Here is a 20,939-nt window from a genome sequence, read left to right as displayed (position 1 = left end):
TTATTACATTAATTAAAACATTAAACGTTTCGGCCACAATCTGGCCATCTTCAGTAATTCAATAATATTCTTAAAACGCAGAGTTACATCTAGTTGACATTAAATTCAACAGTCGAGAGTTGTAATTAAATAAACATGTTCTTTTATATGTGAAGATGCTTCATACAGTAATGTTACAACGCCAATTGTCATATCAAGAAAAGTGTAGAACAAGAATTTCCAAATTCTAATTTAAATAAAATTGTATATATTAAAATCTTCTAGTCGGAATATAAAGAAATAGAATCATTACCTGTTTTACAGTAAAAAAACCAAATGATGAATCTCGAGTATTTCTTTTACACAATTAGAATTTTGTCGTGACATTATGTGTTGTTATTTGTCCTATCATATATTTTACACTATTTATATATCTGAGTCAAAAATTTAGAAAGTTCTAGAATTGTTTATTAAAGGAAAGAGACATCCTTCTTTAGAAGAGGAAAATAAACCTCAGGCAAACCTTCCGTGTCACTTTACTTATTGATACCACTTGTTTGTCTTTTTATATGTATCATTTCCGAAATTCTTGTTTTCACTAAAGATTGTTCTATATCTAAAATTCTTATATTATCCCAATCTAATTCATGCATCTTATTCATACGGTGACGTGAAACCGCAGAAATTTCGGAAGAAGATTTTCTTATATCGGCCTTATGTTCTTTAATCCGAGTTTTTAATTTCCTTTTAGTTTGGCCAACCTAAGACGATTCACAGTTTAAGCAATTAATTTTATAAACTACTCCGCATTGGTCATCCTTAGGCAAAGAATCCTTTCCTGTCTTAATAAATGTATTCAATTTATTCATAGGTTTATAAGCTATATTAAAACCGTACACATGTGAAAGTTTTTTAAATTTTTCCGAAACTTTGCCCAAATATGGTATCGTGAAAAATTTTTTTGAAGTAACATTAGAGTCACATTCATTATTAATTTCTTGACGATTTTGATCTAAATTAGTTCTGTTTTCCAAAGTTTCTATTATTTATTGTCGAAAATATAAACTTTAAAGGATAACCATTACTTAGAAACGTGTGAATTAATTCAGAGATGTTTTTTTCATGAAATTTACGATGGGATAAGAATAGAATTCTATCAAATTGCCCAATAATAACTCCCCTTTTGTGTTCTAACGGATGATTCGAAAAATAATTAAGATATCTCCCAGAATTGGTAGGTTTTTTTATAAATATCGAAGATGATATTTCCTTCCTGTCTCATTAATTTAACATCTAGGAAATGTATACCGTTATCATCGCCAAAGTCCACAGTAAATTTTAGCCTTTCATGATATGAGTTATACAATTCTAGAACTCCTTCAACTTTTTCTTTGTGTATAGCTAATACAACGTCCGAGCTTTCAAGTCCCATAATCATTGGTTTGTAAAAGTCTAGTAGGCCAGCGAGCAACAATGTTTCGATCCATTCAGCATTCACATTAAAACCGATATTCGTTTATGAACCGTAATCACCACATGATTTACGTAATTGTCAATCGAATCACAATTTTCAAGACACTGTAATCAATGTACGGAGGAGACCGACTTTTCTAGTTAGACCACTATTATCGAAGGCTTTGCACAAATTGTTCCACACTTCTTGAGCCGTTTCTGCTGTTTGTACGTGTATATAGTTTCGAGAGATAATACTTGGCTCAACTTTTACGCAAAAAATCGGCACGGGCGTCCACGATTGTCACATCATAAGCGATGTATTGTTTCGTGAAAAATCATAATCACATCAAGGCAGATACAATTTGTATCTTCTGTTTTTGCCCTTCAATAATGGAAAAAAACCAAGTATATAAATTTTTGATGAATCTTGGGAATTTAATTATTTTTTTAGTTACATTTCAGATTGGACGATTTATTTACTTTGCGGCTTTCAACCATCGATAGTTAAATAATATTAGGTGTACAAATAAGTTTCCGCCGTTTGACAAAAGACGGCGCCACTAGCAAGCTATGGTTAAAATTGTCTGATGTAAAACATTATATCGTAAGGTTGGACATCTGTCAACAACATAATGTTGAAATACTAGCGATTTTGTAACAACATCATATATTTTTTTTTGTGCGAAAATGCCGAGTTTTGAGCCGAATAAGCGTCATTTGCGGGAATTTTTGATTTACTTCTTTAATTTGAAGAAATCTGCAGCTGAGGCTCATCGATTGCTTGTAGAAGCATATGGTAAGGTTGCCTTAAATGAGAGAAGTTGTCATGAATGGTTTTAAAAATTTAAGAACGGTGAATTTGTCGAAGACAAAGAACGTAGCGGAAGGCCGAAAGTGCACGAAGACGCGGAATTGGAAGCATTATTGAATGAAGATTCGTGCCAAACGCAAAAAGAACTTGCACTTACATTAGGAGCGACTCAACAAGCAATTTCACATCGTTTGAAATCATTGGGAATGATTCAAAAACAAGGGAATTGGGTTCCATATGAACTGAAATCGAGAAACGTTGAACGCCGATTTTCCATATGTGAAATGCTGCTTGTCAAGCATAAACGAAAGGGTTTTTTACATCGTAGTCACTGGTGATGAAAAATGGATCCACTACGATAACCCAAAAGAAGAGGAAATCATGGGGATCACCTGGCCATGCTTCAACATCGACAGCCAAGCCGAATATTCATGGAAAAAGACTCATGTTGTGTATTTGGTGGGATCAGCTTGGTGTATTATGAGTTGCTCAAACCAAATGAAACCGTTACTGGAGCATTCTACCAAACACAATTGATGAGATTGAGCCGAGCACTCAAGAAAAAACGCGCCCACTACTACTCCAGGCATGACAAAATTATTCTCCTGCATGATAATGCTCGACCACATGTTGCGGCGCCGGTCAAAACCTACATGGAAACACTCAATTGGGAAGTTCTACCCCACCCGCCGTATACACCAGACATTGCCCCTTCTGATTACCATCTATTTCAATCGATGGCGCATGGCCTGTCTGAGCAACACTTTACATCATATGAAGATATCAAAAATTGGATCGATAATTGGATAGTCTCAAAAGATGAAGCGTTCTTCCAACGCGGTATCCGTGCTACCAGAAAGATGGAAAAAAGTAGTGGCTAGCGATGGACAATACTTTCAATAAAACATTATGTATCGTTCTTTCACAATAAATGCTTAATTTTTGATTAAAAACAGCGGAAACTTATTTGTACACCTAATATGTTAGAGAAGCATTTCAAAATTCGTCATTTGGTAAATTATTTAAATTACTCAAATTCAGAAAAATTGAATAGAAGAATTAAAATTAGTTTATGAAGAAAATTCAACATCTTCTTTTCCTTCTTCTTCTCGAAAATCCCTCGCAAACCACTTATGCAGTTTCTTTGATTATAGCAAAATTCTACACCATTCACCGTTTTTGTTAAAAATTGTATTATTGAAGCAGTAGAAGCTTTTGGCAATTTCTTAACTTTGGAGGAACCAATGAACATTTATCTTAGTGCAAAAATTGTAACATCAAGAGGGAGAGAGAGAATTACTGATATCAATGATTCTATAAGGGATGAATTAAAATCTTTTAAAATTGTGTAAACATTTTTCTTTGTGCTTTGACGAAAGCACTGATATTCGACGAGTCAACTTAGTATTTTTATTCGAATTATACAAGAAGATTATTCATGCATCGAGGAACTTTTAGATTTCGTCGTATTACGTGATACAACGACAGGCCTCGATATCTATTTGGCAGTTGAAACTTTCAAAAATTTGACATAGATTTTGGTAAATGTTCTTCAATTACGACTCATGGTGCGAGAGCTGTGATAGTTTTAAAGAAAGTATTTGCGGTCAATTAGAGCATCAGGAAGCATTAGCCAGTAAAATTGTAAAACTTTCAATAGCTATGAAAACTGTCACTAAAATAATTAATGAAATTAAAGGTGGATATAAGTTCCTTATTCATCGAAAATTTAAATTATTTCTTGCTGAACATAAAGCTGTTTACACAGATGTCCCGCTTCATTGTCCAGTTCGTTGGTTTAGTACTGCAAAAAGTAGCTGCAAAATAGAAATTTTTTTTGCAAAGAAAAGACATTCTCCTTTTCTTGAAAGAAATGAACAATTCAAAATATATATCTCTTTTGAAAGATGTCACTTTTCTTACTAAACTCGCTTTTATTAGTGATATAATTTATCAATTTAGACTTCTTAATTTAAAGTTGCAAAGGATGGACCAAAATATTTCCTAATTAGTCACGATTCTTTCCGAAGAAAATTGTAATTATTAAAATCTCACTTAAATGATAATATTTTTTACTTTTTTCCTTCTTGCCAAATTCTTCTCGAAGAACATGACAGTAACTGCAATTTCAAAGAATATTCATTTTCTAGATTCTCTTATAGACGAATTTGATTAGTCGCTTGATTAGTTGCTTCGAGAAACTCAGAACTGAATTAATTCTTTTCCTCTTGCAACGCCAATTGAAAGACAGCAAATTGACTTGCAAGATGAATTATGTGATTTGCAGAACGATATTTCACTTAAAACGGCTAAAGAAACTGATGTCGATTTTTACAAAATATTGAAAGAATCATCACCCCAAGCTTTGTGATTTCGGACTTCGAATTCATTCCATGTTCGGATCTACATATTTATGTGAGACATCCTTTTCGAAAATGAAACTTATAGAAAATGGGAGACGTTCTTCCTTGAGCGATGAATCTTTGCCTCATCTTATACGACTTGCTATGTATGATATGCAAATCGATGTTTCTGATCTCGCCAATAAAAGATTCCGAAAATCAGCATAAGTATTTTTCACTTCGTTTGTGTTTAATTACTTGGTCGTGCAATTCATCATTTTTATTAGTGGACTAGGTCTACTGGGATACCATTTAAAAAAAACGCGTCAACAATAGCTCAAAGGTTACGTGGAAAACTATTGAAAATTCATTGGATGTTCATTGGATATTCGTTTTGAGCGCTTATACGTTGCTTCATTCTGTCTTAATTATATAATGTGTGAAAAAAAGATAGAATGAAGTTTATAGCGTGAGCGCCCAAAGCGAGTGCATATCATGTCTATATGTAGTTTATACGCTCCTAAACGCCGAGTGGCATTTGAACTGCGCACAGGCGAGTGATGAGGGGGAGCGAGAGGCGGAGTCGAGTTGAAAATCGATCATGAAGTGCAAATCTTGCCTTGATCTAACAAATAAGATATCTAAATGCAGTCACTTAAAGGCTTTTGTTAGAGGCCTAAAATTAATAATTTAACTCTTCTAAATATAAATATTAAAGATAAAAACAAACAGAAATTTGATGAATATAATTTTTCGAGACACATGCATCGTGCTGCTGCGTTGCAATGTATTTGCTGTATAATTTAGTATAGGTTAAATGCTTAAGGGATATGACCTTTGTCAAAGTTTGTCGATTTTTCCTAATTTCTATGATTACGTAAAAGTACGTAATAATTTTTTTTAAATTCACTGATGTCTTGCTTATAATCTATAAAAATTAAAAACTATTAAATAATTTATAATTTTTTAAAATTTACATTTTTTAAGGAAGAGTTAATTTTGCCATTTTGCTCTTATATGTGGATAAGATGATTTTGAATAGTAATTAAGATGAAAAATCAATTTAAGTTAAAAATATACTTTTTATAATTTTTAAAGAAAAATATAAATAAAATAAAATATTTATATAATTCAAGAAGTAAAATAAAATACTGAAATAATTGAAATTGAAATATTAAAGGACAAGAACTACGAGCTAAAAACCTAAATGTTCAACATATACAAGTATATATATATATATATATATATATATATATATATATATATATATATATTATATATATAATGTCAATGAGAATAAATTTCATTTAACAAAACAAATGTTTCGATCCTTATCGAGCCATTTTCAATTAACATTGAAAATACAATAATAAAATCATAAATGACTGCTCAAAACGATAAATCTATTATAGTACATAATCAAAATCGCGATTGTAGTCATAATTATTGTTCTAATAGTCTAATAATTGTTCTATATACAAATTAATTTTGCTCTTATGCAGGTAGTGTAGTTTGAGATGCTTTTTTTATGATTACTCTTGTTCTTAAGTAGATAGAACGTAAACAGCAAAGTTAATGTGAAGTTAATATACGATTACAGTGATATGGAAGTTAGTCAATATCATAAAACATTTCGATATTGTAATTATTATTAATAATAATTAAACTAAAATTTGTCAGAAATACTTATTAGATTACATAGTTCTTATAACTTTGTAAACGATACCCTAATAAATGTTTCTGACAAATTACACTTTAAATGAAATTGAACAATTCAAACATTGCTATGTGTGATCATACATTATTAACTTTACATTAATTTTATCAATTACATCCTATTTCCAAGAGTAATAAATGAAGTTAAAAAAGCTTCTCAAACAGCTTCACAATCTGCATAACAGCGATTTTAATTTTTACAACAATTAAACTATTAGATAAATAAATCAAATAAATATATTATTAGAACAACTGTAATTTTGATTATGTAGCGGATTTAATGATTTGAGTATAAATTAATTCCTAAAGACTCCTTAATAATTCTTAATGAAAATGGTTGGATATAACAGCGCAATAGTCAAGCACGGTAATTCTTGTTCAAACCAACACGGTTGCCAAAACGTGTAAGCGGATTAATTATTAATAAAATTGTTTTGTTAATTGTATTGGTTTGCACAAGAATTACCACACTTATATCCTATTGCCCTGTTATATCTAACCATTTTGTATGATTTGAGCAATTACATTGAAAATGACCCTCGATGAGGATCAAGTATTTGTTTCATTAAATTAAATTTATCATTATTGACTATTATACATTGAACATTTAAAACTCTGTTTTTGGATCTTTCGTGAAGCAATATATCGAAAATATATATATATAGACTAAGGATAACATTCATAAATTTTATTATTCTGAATATTTCAAACAATGAAAATTATAATTACAATGTTTTTATTATCAGTATAAAATACATTGTAATAAAGGATATATATATTAATATATATAACTATATATATAACTTTATTCGTGTATTTTATTAATATTATATAAATATTATTCGTGTATTTTAATAAAAATTACCTTACCTTTAATGTTTTAATTTATATAATTTATGAAAATAAAATTATTGAAGCATTAACAAAATTATGTTTATATGATTATGTTAATGTTATATATAATTATATTTATATATATATATATATATATATATAATTATATAATTATATTTATATTAATCCTTTATTACAATATATTTCATATTGATAATAAAAACATTATAATGTAATTACAATTTTCATTGTTTAAAATATTTGGAATAATAAAATTTATGAATATTATCCTTAGTCTCTCTCTATTTATTTTCGATATTGCTTCATGAAAGATCCAATGTCGTTAATAATTCAAGAATATTTAGTAACTCTTTTCTATTTATTCTTTCTCTCAGCCACATTCGAATTTCATTGACATCTATACAAAAAGCTTCTTCTAAATTTTCAAATACAATTCCTTCCTTTGCCATTTTTCCTCTCATTATCTTTGTTACAACTTCTTTCAACATTTGCAAACTTCCTAGATTTTCTGCTTTTCTAAGTAATTATATTTACTTGTCTATAAAGATGCCAATTGTAAGTTTTGGTAGCAAGTATTATATAGGTATATAGTTACGAAGTTCTTCAAGTATTTCTTCTGTTTAGCATCTATTAATGCATCATGTACTTCTTTAATTAGAAGATCAATTTTTTTCAGCCAAAGTGTTCAGCTTATGATTTATGACATCTGTTGCAATTTTTCTTAATATCTGTAAAAAATCAAAGCTATAAATTCTTGGATAAAAGTCATTTTCCATCTTAGATTTTGTAAAGACAAACAACTTTTAATGCTTTGCATCAAAATTAATATTATGTCCTACTAACAAACCAATGACTATCAGGAAATGTAACAATTTTTCAAGTATACAGATGCAACACAAGCATTATTTTTCATTAAATTTTCATTAAATAAATATAATCCATGAATTGCTTTTGAATTTGTTGGTATTTCATTAATAAAAAGTCTTTTCTTCACATTTTGCTTCAATTTGTATAAAAAATCTCGGCATTTGTAAATCTTAAGGTTTCAATGTCGAAGTATACAACGGCCATATCGGCGAGAGAGAGAGAGAGTTTATTTTGTTTACGAATTTTTTATTTTCTTTACGAACTGCTTCCACCGTATGAAACATTAATCCACTTTCATAATTGATACTTTTTATTTTCTGCTTTTAGCTTTTCTTTTCCGTTCTTATCTTAATATTAATCTTCTTGTCTTATACTTGAATAATAATATGAAATCTTCTTGTCTTATACTTGAACAATAATATGAAATGAACAATATTTTACAAAAATAATAATTTCTTTATTCATATTTTGATTTTAATTGTTTGAGGTACATTTTTGTATATATTATAAAAAATATTTGATTGGTTTTGGAAGTTTAACAATGTCTATTACTTATTATTATTATTGTTATTATTATTATTATTATTATTATTATTATTATTAGAACATTATTATTGTAAAAAGTTCTTATTGTAATAGGTAGTGCGATATTGATGAGTACTGGACTGAATTCGTTCAATGTTATTTCGAACAGCCAACGCCGGTATAAGATCGATACGCATGGAGCGCGCATATTCGTTTATATTCCAAAAATTCGTTTGCGGGGCATGATTTTTATATAGCTCGTTGTTCTCAGCATAAAATGTTTTTTAATTTTTGTCATTAAAAAAATTAAAAAATTTTTTAAATTAGGAGTGAGTACGATAAACAAATAAATAAATAAAATTTTTTTATTATAGTTACAAAGTACTTTTGCAATCATCCAAATCATCAAAAAATATTTTTCTCTATCTCTCATAGTTTCGACAATATTTAATCTGAAAGAGATAAACCGATTTTTTTCGAGAGAGGATTTTATACGTGCTGAGTCGCATGTTAAAGATTCACATCCTTAACATGCGACTCAGCACGTATAAAAAAATACGTATCTCCTATTTTTGTCCGTAGAAAAAAATACTAAAAACTCATTTAATCGGAGAGATTCATTTGATTGTATTTCCTTGTTAGTTAAAAAAAAAGTTAACTTATTCAACCCTGTGGTAAAATGAAATATTTCTTTGAACTGAAAATTAGTACACGAATATTAAACAATATTAATAAGTATTTTGACTAGATGTGACCTACTTTGTTTATTTGTCTTTGAAATTATATTGAATGCGCACAATCATTTCTTGATCTGGAGAAAATAATCTATCAAAATCTAATGCAAAATATAATATTTTTTCTGCATTTGTTTATGTAAGCATGGAAAGTAATTTTTGACACAGTAGAAGACATTTCTTACTTTTCTGTAATACATAAATTTGTAACCATACTTAATAAAAAGAAGGAAATGGGAAAGAATAAAAGATATTTACAAAAGATGCTTGAGATACTCAAACTTACGTTCGATCAAAGCTCATTTTAATTTTACAGCTTTCTTACAACTTTCTCTCTTTCTAGTCTTATTTCTCTTTTGTGTGATTTAAAATTTGTTGAAATTTATTGTCGGAATATTGAGTTCCACAAGAAATTTATTTCACATACGTTACTTCTATACCAGCGCTCAAAGCACCTGGTAAATTAAAATTAAAATTAATATAAATGATTACAGTTAATATTTTAAGTAGAATCAAATTAGTAAACCTAGAAGCTTGCTTAGAGCTAGTTTGAAATTTATATTGTAACGAAGAGAAACTCTTTTCAAGGAATGATGCTTCAATGTTAGGACATAATTTTCAAAAAGAATATACATCAAGCTATCGAAATGTCGTCTCGAGTACAATGTTGTACCGATCTGTACCGATTACAAATCATGATGACCAACCTCATTATTTAGAGCGATGTTGCAAATTTTATTCATAATATAACTTAGTTTTTGCAACAATATATGAGTAACTTCTTTCTTAAAGAAATAATGATGATATTTATCAATATTATACGTTACGCAAAAAAATTAGGGGAGCATTTTAAAACCTGCAAATTTTATCGGTTTTAAAAAACTAATATCTCGGTTTCCAGGAATCGCAGGACATTGTTCCTCAGTGCATTTTAAAGGGTAAAATCTCTACTTTAAAATGGCTTAAGTGAAATTTTTTGTCCTATTAAAATGTTTTTTCGTGAAAACCAAAAACAGAGAATTTTGAAAATGTCATGACATTGCCTTCCACGGACAAAGCAACGACGAGGCGAAAAACGTCACCTCAATTTTGGAGCCGAGAATATTCCCTTTAAAATAGTATAAAGAAAATTGTTCCAGCTTGCCTAGGAGCTGAGTTATCATGTTCCAAAGATTCCATTTTTTTACAAGAGTAGCATATCTATGTATATTCTAAGCCATGGGGCAAACCGCGGGGTGAGGGGCCGGGGGGAAAACTGGGCGAGAGGGGTATTGTGGTGCGGGGGGGCAGCCAATGAGTGAGCTGCTATGGCCTCCCACCACCTCTCGCGGTTTTCCTCCCCGGCCCCCACGGGCACATGTGTGTGTGAGCTGGTGACGTCACGGCGTGAAGCGTCGCGACGACGACGATCCGGCGAGCTTGAGAGCGGGCGAGCGACTGAGGGGATTCGCGCGTTTTTTCTTCCCGCGTGAGCGCCGTCTCTCGCTCGCACCAACGGGTTTCTCACTCGCTGTAAATATAATATAATAATGTAATCTTACCTCCTTAAAGATACGGTCCTCCATTTTCGCTCTCGCTCGCACCAAGTCGTCGCTCTCGCTCGCACCAACGTTACGTTTCGTTTGTCGCTCTCGCTCGCACCAACGTTACATTTCGTTTGTCGCTCTCGCTCGCACCAACGTTTTTGTTGCGTTCGATCGTTGTTAGTTTAATAAAAGTAATAAAAAAAGGATAGTGAAATCCGTCATGCAGTTTTACATATGTTTTTTCCCGCTTGCGCGCTGTCGCTCTCGCTCGCACCAACGCGTTTCTCACTCGCTGTAAATATAATATAATAATATAATCTTACCTCCTTAAAGATACGGACTGTCGTTCTCGCTCCCACCAAGTCGCTTTCGCTCGCACCAACGTTTAAATTTTTTCACCGTATCCTTAAAGATCGTGTTCGCTAAAATCACTAACGTAACCGGAATCGTTGGAATTTTCATCTACGTTAAAATCAATTTCCTCGAACATTTCGTCTATAATGTTTTCGAATTGTTCCGCGTCCACGTTTCTAATATAATTGACTACGTTGTCAATGTTCGCACAGTCCGCCATACTTTTTTTATCAATTTCGACAAAATAACAAATGAAGAAACATAAGCTCACTCATTTTTTTTCATTACTAACGCTCGTTTAGTGCGAGTAATTATTAGGTGTTGGAATTAATTCGTAGCGTTTTACAAGTGATGGGAAGTACTTTCATTAATGTATTTTTTAATGCTCATGTGAAATAAATAACATTCTTTCATTAAAAAACGCTACGAATTAATTCCAACACCTAATATATATATTGTATGATTCCACATCCATTTCCGTCTTCCTTTTTGCTATTTTTTTTCCTATTAAGTTTGTGTCAGCGCGAGTTTCCTTTTTTTTCTCTTTTTACGTGAAGATAAAATTGTATATATAAAATACATAGGTAGATTAGAGAGGAAAAATGAGACGACGCGATTACACAGTGTTTGAAATTAAATATATTAAGTACAGTACAAAATAATTTCACATATTGTAAAACGTATAGGTTCATCGTTAGCATTAATTGATATATATATACAATTAACGTTCTCCGAAAATCAAAGCGATCAACTCGCAATCGAGTATGTTGTTGCGGTCGAAGGATTCGTTATCGTACATCGTTTTTAGCACGTTCGCAGATTTCGTGACAGTGGACGCGATAGCAAGAAGTCGTGAAAATTTTTTATCGACGTTATCGGTCATTGCGGTTAGAGAGGAAATGAGACGATTCACACAGTGTTCGAGATTAAATATATTAAGTACAGTACTTTTCGACATGGATAGACGAGCTGTACTTGTTTCTAGACGCAGTATTGGTAGATTATTAATTCATCCGAAGCGTAACGTTAGATTTCCAACGTACATTGGTGACGACGCACGTATTCCTTTATTATTTTCGTCGTACTGCAAAAGGGACAAAATGACGTGTTTTTGTTCGAGAAGTTCTCTCCAAATGTCCGGTGAAAGCGGAATCTCTTTACAGTGACAATCTCCCAAAATGATAGTCACGTAAGAAGGGAGTGTGACATTGATACCAATGTTCAAGTATTTATAGCCAGTTGCAGTTAACGGATATCTTCTCTCGAGGATGCGTACGGTAGGACGATGTGCGATTTGATGTCTGTAATTATGGAAAAAAAGAAATTGGCAGATGGAAAAGAGAGACGCAAAGGGAAAAGAATATCTACCTATTTGATATATTATCTTTATCTGGATTCACATCAGTTGATTCGTCGACTATTTTTTTCTTCTTCGTGCTTTGTTCATCGCGATCGTCCTGTTCCATAAGATAATTTATAATATCCGCGTTGTTGAGCATTCTCACGATCGGGAAAAAAAAGCTTGGAAAGTGCGTACGAACGATGTTGTCGGAATGATCGTTCCTTTCGTACTGATCGTTTAAAATTATTATAGTATATATTATATGTGTCCTTTCATCCTTTCCTCTTCCTCCTCCTTCTTCGTCTTATTTCCCGGTGTATGTTTTGTCAATATGTATTACTCGATTGAAATAATCGATCCAAGATATCCTGCATTTGTTGTAATAACCCGTTTCGCAAACATTCGACGTTGAGTATGTTTATATTAAATTTACCAACCTCTGTTACGGTTTTCGTGAACTCGTTAAATGTATAAAATTGTTGTTCGTTGTATATCGGATGGCCAAGGTAGGAGCTGGTGGTATTCCTGGGAATACCGCTTGTAACGGTTGAAACGAGCGAACAGTCATACTACATTCGTCTATCTGCTCCACGTCGTTACCATTGAAAATCGCATAGGTTTGTCCTCTGTTAGTATTTACTACGGTATCGATGAAAGTGTTCGGGGGAAATCCTAGACTCGAGAGACGTTTTGGCCAACCTTCTTTCAATTTGAAACTGGGGTACTCGATCATGTAGACAATATTATTTATAAACAGTACTAGTTCACCCGAAGGTCTTTGATACGCGGCTGATAAAGAGAAATTCTTCGGAAGGAAATCCATGTAGCTGTTTAGTATGTATGGTCCGTCGTATTTTGTATCATCTATATTTATCGACCATACATAATGTTTGTACGTGACGAATATTCGATGATGCAATACCAATATCGTATCTACATATTGTAAACTACAGAGATCTATGTACTCGGGTTTATCTGTTGTAATTTCGGTACTTGGTGGTGTTGTTGTTGTTGACGTTGGTGGTTGTGTAGTTGCTGGTTTTGAATTTTTATCTCCATAGAGTTGTTGAATGGCTAAAATGTCCTCTATGTTGAGTCTAACGATTTTATCCTTATTATTAGCGATTGTCGTTACTGTAGTACGTTTTTTGAAATTTTACATACATATCGTAGAATACAGCATATTTCGAAATCTAAATTCATATCGTCGTAAGGAAAAAAATCAGAATTTAAAAAAAGTTTCACATTAGTGAGATTACACACGTCGAATTGCGAAATTTTGTGACGGTTCGTTTTTTTTCCCGGTTTGAAGCGCAAAAATTACGTATCGCGGTTTTTCCAATTGCGATGTTGTTTTAACAGCCCACGAATGCTTCGTTATACTTTGAAGCAAAGGAAATTCGTACAGGTCCCACGACTGGAAACACATGCTGAGACATCGTCCACCTTCCAGCGTTCGCAAAAGTTATAATTTATTGACATCGTTTAACAGTATATGTGGCATCGATAGCGTGATTTTAGATTCCGTCGATGCCTGCGCCACGACGCAATTGTTATCGTTACGCGCACGTATCAGGATAAGTTCGTGTCGTGCGTTTATTACTATGCGTTTGTAATCCTCGCAAAATCTTAGGAGTGTATTGAGCGGTACGCAAAAGTTGAAATCATCGGTCACCGATGTGCGAAAGAAGTGCATTGTGGCGTCCCATCCTGCATTTTTTAACGTTATACTCTTGCTGGTGGTTAACGATACGAAATTTTTGATCGTACTGGTAACACCAACGTTTCTACATCTATCGATTTCCACACCGTCTATCTCGTATCGAATCTCATCGAACATGAACGCGACGCAATTGTTCGACAGTTTTGGTTGTTCGGATTTGTCTCCAGCTGGTTTCTTCGCTGAAAATTTTTCCTCGACGTAGAGAAAACGCTCACACGTAACGTGTACAGATCTTGGTGTTGTATAGGTATTCGTATTTCATCGCTGTATCCGAATGTGGTGTTAGCGTATGGATTGTAAGTGTGAGTCTCGATCTTAACGATACGGTTGTCGAAGATGAGTTCACTTCCTATATGTAGAATATCGCGACTCATTTCTCACGACGAATCCCAGAGATCGTAGAAATGCGACGTTCGCAGCGTTCAATCTGTCCTCCGTTCCTCTCCGCTTTCCTTCAACATATCGTTCGGTGAGCAATGATAATTGCGACGTCTGCGATACGATTGTCGCCGTAGATGTATTCTTACAATCGTGCGACTCGTTCAGAACGAGCATCTTTTGTTCGTGAGCATATTTTTATCGTTTACGTCGTATATGAAGTCGAATCGATATCGCCTCTCTACAAAGGTTTATCAACTGTCCGTTTTGATCCATTATACGTATCGTTATATCGGTAACGTTTCTCGCGACGACTGGGAGATAAATGACGTGTGTAGGAGTATCAGACAATTTATATCCAGGTGGAACGTTCATCGCGAATTCGTGTATCGTGCTCTGGTTTATCGTTGTTGTACGCACCCGAAGTAATGTTGCATTCTACACGAATTACAGTTACATTCATAATGTTTACAGGTTTGTCAGACGCGTTCGGTTCACCACTTGTTCGGTTGTATTACGCGAGAGTTCGAATAACCTAATAGCGAACCGATGTTATTCGGTTTCGTAAAATTTATCCGGTACGCACATTTGATCTCGCTTTTCATAGTATTCTCATTGGCTCGAAGATTCAGTATCTCTTCTGTATGAGTACTATCGTTGTCATCGTTGTCGTCGAATATGTACGCGTAGTCATCATCGTTATCTTTGTCGTCAGATGTTCGTCGTAGTATGTGACGGATAGCAGCTCTCAGATACTTGTTTATAGCACTCAATTCGTACGATCCTTCGGGAATCGTGATTATTTTGTCGTCGGTATCGAAGTAGAAGTTATTATTCGTGGAAGTAACATTCGGTATCGCGTTGTACGTTTCGAAATTCGTAAGACCCAATTCGTATTCGCCATTACTTAAATCCAACGCAGGAAAGTAACTCGCCGTGAGAATGCTGATTGTACCAGTTAACGTGAGAGTCCACGACGTGACGTAATCGAAGATAAACGCTCAACTGAGACGACTCACACGACACATTATTAGATATATCTTTTCCTCCAATCTATTTCTCGAAGAAATCGTAGACACAACTGACCACAAATACTCTGATCAAACGTTTGATAAGAGCGATTATACGTTACGTTGCTTCCGAGATAGTGTTCGAGTTCCCTCGATGGTCTAAGATTGCCAAAACCATTGAAGTAAACTGCATTATTTCCCTTTTTCGCATAAGCAACCCAGTGTGTTCCAGCATTTTCCGAATTATCGAGATTTACGATACTGCTTTCATTACGATGTGGTTTCGTCGGTAACGCGTCACGCATAATCACACCTCTGAAGAATGGTAAACGCAAACGATACGCCGCACGACTCAACTGTTCGTTCGTTGTGATACCGGAGAGCGGTATTTTAAGTCTCTAATGTTTCCTTCCACGATGTTTTTTTTTATCTCTTGCCTTTCTTTTTCTCGCGTTACCACCACGTTTGTAGGGCTCTAGATACAGTCCGCGACCTTCCGTCTGACGTCGAGCGGGTTTGCGATCGCTTACAGCGCTCTCGCTACGCTCGACGCTCCACCGATCACAGACCCGAGTGCACCCAACATTGGTAAAATCGGTAGGAAACCTCCGCGTTTCGTTATCGGAAGTAATCTCTTCCTTTTCGTTTTTTTCCTTCTTTTCATACCCATTCCTAATTTCGTTTGTGCTTTCATGGCTGCCCATATAGCGGTCGCGGCAGCTTTCTCATCAAAAAAATCGTCGAATCACTCGCTGTTATATGTTCGCGTGCTTTTTCGGCGAGAACTCGATCGGCAATGTGACGATCGGCGAGATCGTTGCTTCGCGAATAGGCGATATCGTGTTCGCGACACGCCGCGTCTAATCGATTTATACCTCGATCACCACGCGCTAGTCTTTTCGCGAGACGAGTACCGGGTCCACAAAATTGATAACCAGGTATATGTACTTCAAACGGAAGCGCGTTTGTCGCCTTGTCAAATAAACCTGCTCCATACGCAGGAATCATGATGATGATGATGATGATGATGATGATGATGCGATTCCAACACAAACTACTCCCCAACGTCTTCCATGGAACAAACAAATAAATAAAAAGAAACGATCAAACGTTATGTTTGATTCGTCCATAATTCATTCGACACCAATAGAATCACAACAACAACAACAACAACAACAACAACAACAACAACAACAACAACAACAGGTAACTCTATTTAACTTACGAGACGAAGAAATTTTTAAAACCGATGATGATCCGTCGTCGCTCGAAACGTCTGTCAGACAGGTATTGAACACACCTCAAGGTCGTCAGAGATTGCAAAGTCAATTAGGACCGTTAGGACAAATGTACGTAAATACTCTTTTAACTGGTAATGCAAGAAACGAAATCGATCTTGTCTACGGTGTTTATTTTGATGAAAACGGTACGATGTTAGGTAGTAAAAAATTTGACGTAGATACGGACGACACTATAATCATAGACGGAGTGAGGTACAAAGGTACACCAGGTCTATACGAGCTGATCTTCAAGAAGATTCCAAACGACGCTATCTACATAGAGAATGATAAGCAAACATACAAACATATATTATTAATGACGAATGCTCACAGACGTGACAATGACGCCAGAATGCCTATTAAGAGTAGCAAGGGACACAAATACAAAAACATCGCTCCGCTTTTAGTTACTCATCGTAAGACCAGTGGCACTAGTATTGGTTCAGGTATAAAGACAAATATACCATCCGGTGCGAAATTGACCGACAACGAAATAGATTACGTTTATTGGGACGACCCCAATGAGTTGGTGGATCGTCTTCAATTGGTCGATGTTTCTCGTAGAGCGGGTAATAATGCTCACGACAACGAAATATTGTCGATAATCGAACTTCGCGAAGCTGGGTTAATTATAAATTAAATTGCTGTGACGAAAATCGCGACAGTGATCAAATTCACGCGAACTCGATATGATGTTTGTGAATAAATTTGGTATGTCTATGAGAGGGAGCGACGTCGAAAAATCGCGATCGTCGATAGAATCTTTACGAAATTACGTGCACGACAATGGGTTTTGTCTGAATCCGGATCATTACGACGCGAAGGAGCGAAAAATAGAATACGTTGCCGCGCCGGAAATCGATGTGGTAAACAAAAGCTACGTCGAGCGTACGCTTCGAGATACGCGAAACGAGATCGAGGAATCATTTAGAACGATAAGGAGAGATACACAGAGAGTGCGTACTTATGTGGAGAACATACGAGTAAACGTGGACGATGTAACTGTACGAATGAAAAATGTAGTGACCAACGAGACATTGGAGAAATCGTTTAAAGAACAACTTCAAGGTATGGTGACGAATAAAGAGTTGGAAAAAACTATTTTACAGTTGCGTCGCGAAATAACAAGAAGAACTCCGTCGCGGAACTGAGTTTAATTATAAAGTGAATCATTGTGACGAAAATCGCGACAGTGATCAGGTTCGCGCGAATTTGATATGATGTCTGTGAATAAATTTGGTATGTCTATGAGAGGGAGCAACGTCCAAAAAACACGATCGTCGATAGAATCTTTACGAAATTACGTGCACGACAGTGGGCTTTGTCTGAATCCGGATCATTACGACGCGAAGGAGCGAAAAATAGAACACGTTGCCGGGCCGGAATTCAGCACCGATGTGGTAAACAAAAGCTACGTCGAGCGTACGATTCGAGATACGCGAAACGAGATCGAGGAATCATTTAGAACGATAAGGAGAGATGTACAGGAAGCGCATAGCGATGTGGAGAAGGTGCGAAGAAACGTGGAAAAGAATGTGACGAGAATGTCTGACGAGATTCAGCATTTGAATCGAGATATAACGATACGAATGAAAAATATAGTGACAAACGAGACATTGGAGAAATCGTTTAAAACGACTGGGAGAGACACGATCGTGCACGCGCTTCAGGATACGCAGAAAGATATCTCGAACGATGTGGAAAAAGTACGAAACAACGTGGAGGAGGTCTCGAAAAGTGTAAACGCGCTATCGACGAGAATGTCTAACGAGATTCAGCGCGGTATAACTGATCTACATCAACAAATATATAAAACGGTGACAGAAGAGATGTTAAAGACTAATGAGATTCAACGAGGTGTAATTGATCTGCGTCAACGAATGAATAACATAGTAACGAAAGAGACGTTAGAGAGAAATGCAATACTCGCTTCAGAAAGTGTCTGATGAGAGTCAGCGTCTAAATCGAAATGTAACGGATCTGCGTCAACAAGCGAATGACACGAAGGATACGCTAGTGAGATTATTTAAAAACGACAGGGAGAGAGATACGATCGTACTCGCCCTTCGGAAAGTATCTAACGATATACAAATACTGCATCGCGGTGTAGGTGATCTGCGTCGACTATGTCAAAGAAAATGCGTAATGAGAACGAGATTCGGCATCTGAATCGAGGGTACCTTCTTTAAAAGATACGCGCGAGGCTCGTTTCCTGTCACAATAAAAGAGAGAGAGAAAAATCGATGAGTGTCGAGAAACAAAAACTCGTGAAAGAACTCCACGTGCCCGCGCGAAGAAATTTTCCACGTCGTCGCGTCGTGGTGCACGACCGCGATGATTTGTGACAAGCCGAAAAAGGGGCGAGAGGGTCCCTACCCGCCCCCTTCAACAAAAAGGTTTTAAACATTTTAAACCCTTTTTGAATTTTTTGAGTAAATTTACGCTGGGCTTACCCTCAAGAGCAAGAAAAGGGGGAACGAAGTAGCGCCGGGGTTTTTCCCAAAAAATTCGCGAGGGGGGAACGATACCCACGAAAAACCGAGCAGATCAAGGAAAGGAATTTTTTAAAAAAACGTGCCGAAAAAAATTGTGAAAAAGATAAACCCTTTTAAACATTTTCGACAAATTCGTGATGAAAAAAGTCGATGTGGAACGAACAAAACCTACATCCCCAAAAAAAACATGTGGAAAAATTCACTTTTTAAAGGCTCGTACAAAGGTGCCCAAAATACCGCGTTTTTGTCAGTTTTTAAACATTAAACATCGAACCTTTTGGGATCCCCCGAAAAAAAGAAATCCCCGGCGTTGGGAAAAAAAATCTTGTCGAGGTATCCGCCATGTAAAAATTTTTCCCTCCAAAAAAATTTTAAGGGGGGAAACCCCTAAATTAGTTAAAAATTAAGACAAATTTTTGAAAAAAAAAGGGTTTACCCAATTTTGGTTTTCCCCCCAGATTTTTACATCGTTAAAACACAAATACGAATCCCGCCGGGGATCTTTTTGGAAAAATCCCAAAAAAAACCGGGGAGGGTGGATTCTACGAACACGAATTGCAGGGGGTTTAATTTGGGGGGGGTTTTTCTCGTGGGGGAAAAAAACTACGCAAAAAAAGGGGGGAAAAGAGGTGACGTGAAATGGTTTTGGAAAAGGGGGAAATTTAACCTAATTCTTTTGGGGATAAAAAAAAATGTATTGTAATTTTTTTTTTTTAAAATAAAAAAAAAAAAAAATACAGAGGGTTTTTTTTAAGTCCCCCAAAATTTTTGGACGACCGATTCGGGTACGAAGGGACCCTTGTCATCGTAAGGTAAGACCTTCAATTTCGACCCGTGGGGGAAATCGGAAAGTCGATTAAGGGGCGAAGACCCCCCCACTGTACCGGGGAAAAGTTTTTAAAAAATTTTGGGATAATCGTCGAAAATGACGTTTCCCCCAACCCCCCTTTTCTTTTTGCCCCCTTTAAAATTTCTTTTTAAAGCTCTTTTTCCACACTCCCATGGGTAAAAATTTTGCTCGAGTTCCAAAGGAAAATTTATGAAAGCAACCCCCTTTTTATCGTTTTTTTAAACCGGGTATTTTTTATTTTTCCGTGGAAAATCATCGAAAACTTCAAAAGGTAAACCCCCTTGGTCGAATTTGCGATTCCCCCCTTTTAAGTTTTTTACACCTTAACATTTTTTAAAAGGGGAAAAAAAGGGTGGGGCCCTTTTCCCGGGAAAATAAACCGAAACTAAAAGCGATAAAAATGGTATCATGGGGTTTATAGTTGAAAAAAAACAGAAAAAACTTAGATATTTTCCCCGAAGAACCCCGCCCCCCCCTTATCAGTTTTTTTTAAATTTTAAAACCCAGTTGCGAAATTAACAAGCGATGATTTTTTGGAAAAAAACAAAATTTCTGTTTTAAAATTCCCCGGGTTTGTTATTCACCTTCCGCAACCCGGGGTTCCCCCCCAACCGGTTAAAAACCGGAAAATAAAAAAGAAAAGCGTTTTTTTCTCCATCGTTTTCCAAAATACGTTTAATTCATCAATTTTAAAGTT

General features: G+C 35.0%; 1 protein-coding gene and 1 pseudogene across 2 annotated transcripts in view; one reads left to right on the top strand and one right to left on the bottom strand.

Annotated features, from left to right (window-relative positions):
• The window catches only part of LOC105148824 (uncharacterized), a 131,663-nt gene that overhangs the window by 93,326 nt on the left and 17,398 nt on the right, over nt 1–20,939 (top strand). The window lies entirely within an intron of this gene.
• Nucleotides 13,660–16,625, bottom strand: LOC147909027 (uncharacterized; annotated as a pseudogene).

Source organism: Acromyrmex echinatior, chromosome 7 (assembly GCF_024713525.1).
Source record: "Acromyrmex echinatior isolate Ae372 chromosome 7, ASM2471352v2, whole genome shotgun sequence".
Lineage (NCBI taxonomy): Eukaryota > Metazoa > Arthropoda > Insecta > Hymenoptera > Formicidae > Acromyrmex > Acromyrmex echinatior.
The sequence above is the reverse complement of the archived record's forward strand: the minus strand, read 5'-3'. Positions and strand labels throughout refer to the sequence as shown.